Source organism: Hippopotamus amphibius, chromosome 2, assembly GCF_030028045.1.
Source record: "Hippopotamus amphibius kiboko isolate mHipAmp2 chromosome 2, mHipAmp2.hap2, whole genome shotgun sequence".
Classification (NCBI taxonomy): Eukaryota; Metazoa; Chordata; class Mammalia; order Artiodactyla; family Hippopotamidae; genus Hippopotamus; species Hippopotamus amphibius.
The window spans coordinates 132,967,930-132,977,291 of record NC_080187.1 but is presented as its reverse complement, the minus strand read 5'-3'; positions in this window follow the sequence as shown (position 1 = coordinate 132,977,291).

Genomic DNA, 9,362 nt, shown 5'->3' with positions numbered 1-9,362 from the left:
GGCATGAGGGAATATGTTAGTTCCATAAAATCAAAACTTGATCCTTTACAGTGTTTATCAGACCCTGCTTTCATCTTGGTTCATCTCCAACAATTGCTCAATTTGAGTAAGGTTTCAGGAAGAGGATAGCCTCTTTTCCTATCACCTATAGGGTCTAGCTCCTTGATCACTGGATAAAGAGGACAAAGGGCCAGCAGATGACCTCCAAGTCATAAGACTTTAAAGCCTATTTCCTCCCTATTTGCCCCCCACACCTCCACCATGAATCTGGAGGGTACCCCCTGCAGCACAGAAAGGGGCAGCCATGCTCCAAGTCCAGACACACATACCAAATTCCATATTCACAGAAGAAGCACATCAGAAGGGTTATACTGACACTGAAACACTGTGCTTGATCACTTCCTACAGTCCAGCCTGTTTGTAAATATACAAATTTCTTAGTGTATTTAAAGTGATTCAGTTTACTTAAACATAGTAAACAACTTTCTCAAGAACCCACGTTCAACTTAAGGTAGAGTTTCATGGTACCCTACCATGCTTTTTCAGTGATGCAGTATTCCTGGACCTAATGCTGAGTGATTAATTACCTCCACTCTTCTTCCTATGCATATTGTTGGTGCAAATCAATATATAGAAGCAATTTTGAGTTCTTTTAAGAAGAGAAAGACCAAAGACACAAAAGAATTCAGGCCAGAAGTATGAATAATTGCTACCAATTTTTTTCTGTTCCATCTTGATTTGATTTTCATGAGCATCCTGTTTCAAGGGAATTCTCAGTGTACTAGTTGTAGATCAATGCTTTAAAAAAAAAAAAAAGTTAGAGGAATGGGAAGGCCACAAGGGGAGGGGTAGTGTGCTAGTAATTTGAGCAGGGAAAGGCCTTTCTACTCACGCTCACTGTCTTTGATTTTATTTTCCATCTATTGTCCCAGAGGGGAAAAAAATAGGAATTATGTGTCACACCATATTTAATTGTTTTCACATACATCTAACAATATGATTGCAATTTTAACAATTATACCTGTTTGTCCTTCTCTGGAATGTGGGAATTTCACATGGGTATAATGCTGGAATACATGCCTACCTCCCCACTCTAATGAATGCTTAAAGTTTGCCAGTGAGAAAAGAAGTGAGAATTCACAATTTTCACACAAAACAATGGAAATTTTACCAATGGAATAGAATTAGACTGACCTAATGCAGTCATCGGCATTTTCCCTGAAGAGCTACAACATTTGCATGGATCATCTCACTGGATTCCACAAGGTTTCTCTGGAATTTTAGCCACGTATATATTACTCTGTGGAATGCTCCCACTGAAAAGTTAGAGGGTCACACAAGTAGGGAAGTAGATTTAGAAAAGTGGGAAAATAATGCAATAGGCTTATAATTTAGGTAGAAATTTAGGACACTATACTAGGATGCTGTTCATATTAGGATGTTAATTATATTTAGGATGCTTTCCATTTTTTATTTTTTTGGGTGACAAACTCAGACAAAGTGAGAAAGAGAAGAATGCTATGGAAAAACTGCCCTGTAAGTCTCTGGGTAGCTACATACCCAACTAAGGAAATAAGTACTTAAAGAAAATTAGTACAGGGAAAGTTCCAAGCATTGTGTCAACACTGATATTTGTTCACTCTCCAAGAGCCAGAGTGAATTGCATTTATTTCACAGAGCTGATTCTATTCTCATTTTTCACACATTAAAAAATACTGTTTTCACAAAAGAACAAGTGTTTTCAAACCAGATCAGAGAAAATGAAGAAAGTCATGACTTTGAAATACAGTGTTTGACAGATGTTGAAGGCTTATTCCAAAAGAAGTATATAGCAGGCAGGCCTGTGCACCTGTGCTCTGCACACCTACAGGCTGTACACTTCAGGAGAAAATATTCTAAAACTTATCTATAGTGACGATTGCATCCCTTGGTAAAGTTACTAAAATTCACTGAATCAAACACTTGAAATGGATGAATACTATGATATAAAAATTACACTTCAATAGAGCTGTTAGAATAAGGTAGAGGAGAAGGGAAAGGAGGAGGAGGAGGAGGGTAGGAGGAAGAAAAAAGAAGAGGAAGTGTACAACTCTTGTCATGAATTAAATTCACAACAATATGCAACAATCACCCCCATCTATTTACAAAATTTGTGCAGCAGCCCAGACAGAAACTCTGTACCCATCAAGCAATAAATTCCCATCCTCTCTTCCTTCAGCTCCTGGTAAACTCTAATCTACTTTATGTCTCTATGAATTTGCATATTTTAGATATTTCACGTAAGTGGAATCATACAATATTTGTACTTTTGTATGTGGTTTATTTTACTTAACATAGTGCTTTCAAAATTCATCCATGTTGTGACATAAATCATCATTTTGATCATTCTTCTGGCTGAACAATGTCCCACTGCATGTATATACCACATTTTACTTATCCAGTCATCTGTCTGTTCTTATGCCTGTACCACATTGGTTTAATTACTGTAGCTTTGTAATAAGTTTTGAATTCAGAATGTGTAATTCTTCAAAATTTGTTCTTCTTTTTCAAGATTGTTTTGGCTAATAAGAATCCCTTAAAATTTCATGTGAGTTTGAAGACTGGTTCTTTCATTTATTGAAAAAAAAAAAAAAGTGCCATAATTTTGTTTGGAATTGCAATCTGTAGATCACTTTGGGTAGTATTGACACTTAATTTTGTCTTCCAATCCATCACATGGGGATGAACTTCCATTATTTGGGCCTATTCTTTCAGATATATTTTATGTTTTTCAGTGTACACTTCTTTTCTTCCTTTGTTAAATTTATTCCCAGTTATTTCCTTCATTCAGTTGCTATTGTAAATGGAATTGTTTTCTTAATTTCCATTCACATTGTCCATTACTGAAATATAAAAAAGTAAGTGATTTTTTGTGTCTTGCTCTCATGCCCAGCAGTTTTTCTGAGTTTGTTTATTAGGTTTAGGAGATTTCTTGTGGATTCTTTGGGATTTTCTATAGATAGGATCATGTCACCTGTGAAAAGAGATAGTTTTAACTCCTCATTTCCAATTTGGACGTTTGCTTATTTTTCTTGCCTAATTTCTCTGGCTACAATTCCCAGTACAATATTGTATAGTTCAAGTGGAAATTGGCATCCTTGTTTTTTTCCTGATCTTAGGGAGAAAGGAAACTTTCTGCCTTTCATCATTGAAATGATGTTAACTGTGGGTTTCTCATAGATGTCTTTTATCATGTTAAAGAAGTTTCCTTCTATGCCTAGTTTGTTGAGTGCATATATAATGAAAGGGCTTTGGATTTTGCCAAACGTCTCTTCTGAATCAATTGAGATCATCATGTGAATTTTTTTCTTTTGTTCTCTTAATGTGATGTATTATATTTTTTTATTTTCTTATGTTGAACCACTCTTGAATTCCTGGAATAAACCACACTTAGTCACAATAGATAATCCTTTTAATATGCTGTTGATTTGGTTTGCTAGTATTTTGTTGAGGATTTTTGCATGTATATTCATAAGGCATTTTGGTATGTAGTTTCCTTTTCTCGTTATGTTTTTATCTGGCTTTGCAATCAGAACAGTACTGGGATCATGAGTTAAGAAGTGTTCCATCCTCTAGTATTTTTTTTTTTTTTTTTTTTGGAAAAGATTGAGAAGGATTAGGGTTCATTATTCTTTAAATGTTTGCTATAATTCACCAGTGAAGTCATCTGGTCTTCTACTTTTCTTTGTTGGGAGGTTTTTGATTACTTACTGAATCTCTTTATGTGTTACAGGTCTGTTGAAATTTTCTATTTATCCTTGAGTTAGTTTAGGTAATTTTTGTCTTTCTAGAAATGTTTCTATTTCACCTAGGTCATCTAATTTATTGGCATGGATAATAAAAATACCAGAAGAAAGAAACAGAAGAAATAGAAATACTTGAAATAGTGTCTGAGATTTTTACAAAATTAATGCTAGACATCAAACCACAGATAAGAAAGTTCAGGGAACACTAAACAGAATAAATATCAAAAATTCTAAACCTCAGCCTATCATATTCAAACTGTAGAAAATCAAAGACATAAAGAAAACCTAGAAAGAAGCCAGAATTAAAAATAGCCTTACTTGTAGGTGAACAAGGGTAAAAATTACATCAGAGTTCTCTTCAGAAACTAAGAACACACAAAAAGAATGGTGTGAAATGAAATGTTGATTTTTTAAAAAAAACAAAAACAGAAATGTGAACCCAGGGAAATTATGCTTCAAACATGAAGAATAAAGATTTTCTCATATAAACAAAAATTGAGGGAATTTGCTGTCAGTAGACATTCTTTGCAAGAATGTTAAAAGAACTTCTTCATAGAGAAGTAAAATGATATAGGTCATAAGCTCAGATCTACACAAAGAAAGTAAGAGTGTTGGAGAAGGAATCTATAAAAGCAAAATATATGTAAAGGTAAAATCTTAGTTTTCATATTCTAAATTAATAGATCTAACAGATTAAAACTCTTAAAACAGATTAAACACTTAAAAGCCAACAAGGAAAAAACAAAAAAAAACAGTTAAAAAATGGGTAAATGATCTGAACAGACACCTCACTAAAGAAGATATATAGTTGGCATTAGGGAATCTCACATTAAAACAACGATGACGTGGTACCACACACTTGCTAGAAGGGTTAAAATCCCAAACACCAACAATGCCAAATGCTTGTGAGGATGTGGAGCAACAGGAACTCTCATTCAATTCTGATGAGAATATAAAATAGTACAGCCACATTGAAAGACAGTTTGATAGTTCCTTGCAAAGCTAAACATAGACTTGCCATGTGATCCAGCTATTTCACTCCTAGATATTTACCCAAATGAGCTGAAAACTTATATATGCACACACACACACACACACACATCTCTGCACATGAATGTTCATAGCAGCTTTCTTCAAAATTGCCAAAAATTGTAATCAACCAAGAAGTCCTTCAATGAATGAATCAATAAATTGGTGTATCCATTCAATTGAGTATCTCTCAGCAATAAAATAAAATCAATTATCAAGCCACAAAAAGACATGGAAGAATCTTGATTACGTGTTTCTAAATAAAAGAAGCCAGACTGTAAAGGTTACATACTGTGTGATTCCAACTATATGATATTCTGGAGAATACAAGCTTATAGAGATAGTAAAAAGGTCAGTGGTGGCCAGGGTTTGGGGGAGGAATGAATACATGGAGCAGAGGGTTGTTTTTAGGGCAGTGAAACTATTCTGTATGAAACTGTAATGATGGATCCACACCATTACACATTCTTCAAAACCTACAGAATATACAACACAAAGTTAACCCAATGCAAACTAGGAATTTAGTTAATAATAATGTATCAATTTAAGTCATCAATTGTAACAAATATACCACATTAATGCAAGTTGTCAATAATAGGAGAAATCATTTGGGGGTGGTAAGAGGGTTTATGGGAACTCTCTGTTTTTTCTGTAAAATTTTTCTATAAACCTAAAAATGCACTAAAAATAGTCTTTTTAAAATAGCAGCCTTTTTATTCATAAGAAATCGTATATAAACACTAGTATTTACACTAGGAAAAGTGGCCCTGTTGACACAAAGCCTTGGCCACTTAACTATTTTGTCGTAAACTTCAACAGTCTGTACCCTTCCCTGTCCTACCCCTGGTAACAATGAGAACTCTGGGACTCCAGGTGCATAGTTTGAAGACTCCTGAAAAATGACCTCTTAGGGCCCTACCTATACCAATACCCCATGACTCTAGTTTTGTTTTTTTTGTTTTTGTTTTTTGCCTCATGATGATATAGGATACAAAAGAGAAACGTTAGATTTATTAAATCTGAACTCAATCATAGCTGTATTTATAACCTAGACACGAGCCAGTCTAGCCTGCCTTCTTCACTATGGGAATGTTCCAGTGGTTCTACTGTTAATAGAGCCTTTTACAAATGCAAAATACTCATTTCAAAGCAATTTGATGAAATTGCAAGCCCTTAGCTTAAACAACATCTTTCTTCCTCATCATCCGTTTTCCTGAAATGCAGATGGCAGGTGTCCTCATCTGTATATGATGGCAGGGTGGCAGGGGGCGGGGCTCACCAAATGACTGCAGTCTTGAAATAGATGTGGAATCTACTGATGCAGCACACAGGGGACTGTCACAGGAAATCCTGATCGAAGGGGAGCGTGAGCTCCAGAATTCCTGACTGTGTTCATTACAACCACTCAAGTCTGCCCAACTCTAAAGCAGAAAGTGAATGGTGTGTCTAGAGATATTCATGTTGACCAAATGGTGGAGGCTTCAGAGGCAGAACCAAGTCACCCCAATGATATTTTAACACAGGTGAAGCTGTCTCTATCTAGTCATTGGGTCTACACAAATTTGAGAATGGACGTTTAAGTTACATCTGGGTTTCTCTAATTAATTACTTTCTGACATGGTTGCCTAGCCAGGTGAGAAAGGGTTAATTATAGCAGGAGAAGGTCGACTGAATTAAAACTTAAAACCATATCTGCTTTGTAGGTAACATAGGGATAGATGTGGGGGGTATGAGCTTCAGAAGCTAGTAATAACAGAACATTCAGCCAGATTCAGAACCAAACCTAAAATTTCCAGAAACAAGTCACATTCCAGGCAATCATCACAGGATTTAAAGTCCAGAAAAAGGTCATTTGGGAGAGACGAGGCTGGCAGGCAGCATAGAGCAAGCAGGAAGGAAGTCCCTCAGCAGCCCTCTGGGTGCTGTCCTCAGAAGAGGTTCCAGGACGTGTGTGTGTGTGTGTGTGTGTGTGTGTGTGTGTGTGTGTGTGTGTGTGTGTTGGGTAGTAGAAAAAAAAGCGGGCTCAGCTTGAAAGAACAAGAGACAATGTTATTCTTGCAGGTATTATGCAGGCAAAGGACGCAAGCAGAGGATATAAGACCAGTGTCCAGAAATTCATGAAGAAGCTCGGTTCTAAGACCAGGGTTTTGAAAATGAAGAGCATGGTTCCTAGCACACAACCAGAGCAGAACCACACCAGGACTGACCCGCTGTGAAATTACCCTCAGGTACAAGCCTGACAATTGGACCTGGGTCAAAACTAGTCTAACTGGTCAAATGAACCTCTCCCCCCTCGGGGAAAAGAAGGCTATAGGAAAAGAAAAGAGAAATAGATGACACATTCGTTCATTCATTCATTCAACATGTACTTATTGAATACTTACTCTATGCATGTAAGTATACAGGGAAGAAAAGAGCTGAGTATACAGAGGAGAAATACACATGCCTCCACCCTCAGGCAGATTGCATCAGCATGTCATTGGCCTTTAGGATAAAACAGCAAATGTCTTCTTTCCTAGGGCATTTACTTTATCCATCCAAGGGCCTAACTCATTCCTCCAGAACTAAGCATCATGAAGAAGCTCACTTAAGAAATCACCCTTGGTGAGGTGTGTGTCTTAGTTCACAAAGCAGTGAAATACAATAGTTTAAAAACATTTTCCACATTATGTAGCAGCTGTTAGGATGTCTAGCACGGAATATCAATCCTTATTTGACTCTTTAGTGTTGATCTGATCATTATTTATTGAGAAGCCTATTACATGTCAGGCACCATTATACGTTCTTGGTCTGCATCAGTGAACAAAACAGACACCCTGGAGCTGGCATGGCATAGGTGAGATACCATAAACATAATAAACAACTACATTATTACAGTATATAAATGGTAAGTTCTATGGAAAAGGTGGATCAGGGTCAGAGGGCTCAGGAAAACAATGGATCACATTCTGCCATCCCACTCCTGGGCATATATCCAGAGAAAACTGTAATTTGAAAAGATACAATGAAATTAGAACACTTCCTAACACCATACACAAAAATAAACTCCAAATGGATTAAAGACCTACATATAAGGCCAGACACTATCAAACTCCTAGAGGAAAACATAGGCAGAACACTCTTTGACATACATCAAAGCAACATCCTTTTTGACCCACCTCCTAGAATCATGGAAATAAAATCAAGAATAAACGAATGGGACCTCATGAAACTTAAAAGCTTTTGCACAGCAAAAGAAACCATAAACAAGACTAAAAGGCAACCCTCAGAATGGGAAAAAATAATTGCCTATGAAACAACGGACAAAGGATTAACCTCCAAAATATACAAGCAGCTCATGAAGCTTCATACCAAAAAAGCAAATAACCCAATCCACAAATGGGCAGAAGACCTAAATAGACATTTCTCCAAAGAAGACATACAGATGGCCAACACACACATGAAAAGATGCTCAACATCACTCATCATCAGAGAAATGCAAGTCAAAGCCACAATGAGGTATCACCTCACACCAATCAGAATGGCCATCATCACAAAGTCTGGAAACAACAAATGTTGGAGAGGGTGTGGAGAAAAGGGAACTCTCCTGCACTGTTGGTGGGACTGTAAGTTGGTACAGCCACTATGGAAAACAATTTGGAGGTTCCTTAAAAAACTACAAATAGAACTACCATATGATCCAGTAATCCCACTCCTGGGCATATACCCAAAGAAAACCATAATCCCAAAAGAAACTTGTACCATCATGTTTATTGCAGCACTATTTACAATAGCCAGGACATGGAAGCAACCTAAATGCCCATCAATAAATGAATGGCTACAGAAGATGTGGCATATATATACAATGGAATATTACTCAGCTATAAAAAGGGATGAGATGGAGCTATATGTAATGAGGTGGATAGAACTACAATCTGTCATACAGAGTGAAGTAAGTCAGAAAGAGAAAGACAAATATTGTATGCTAACTCACATATACGGAATCTAAAAATGGTACTGATGAACTCAGTGACAAGAACAGGGAAGCAGATACAGGGAATGGACTGGAGAACTCGAGGTATGGGAGGGGGCGGGGGGTGAAGGGGAAACTGAGAAGAAGCGGGAGAGTAGTACAGACATATATATACTACCAACTGTAAAATAGTCAGTGGGAAGTTGTTGTATAACAAAGGGAGTCCAACTCGAGGATGGAAGATGCCTTAGAGGACTGGGGCGGGGAGGGTGGGGGGGAATCGAGGGGGGGGCGTCGGGGAGGGGAGGGAATATGGGGATGTGTGTATAAAAACAGTTGATTGAACCTGGTGTACCCCCAAAAAAAAAAAATTAAAATTAAAAAAAAAAAAAAAAAAAAGAAAAAAAAAAAAAGAAAAGATACATGCACCCTAATGTTCATTGCAGCACTATTTACAATAGCCAAGACATGGAAGCAACCTAAATGTCCATCAACAGAGGAATGGATAAAGATGTGATGTATACAGACACACACACACACACACACACACACACACACACACACAGTGGAATGTTGCTCAGTCATGAAAAAAGAGT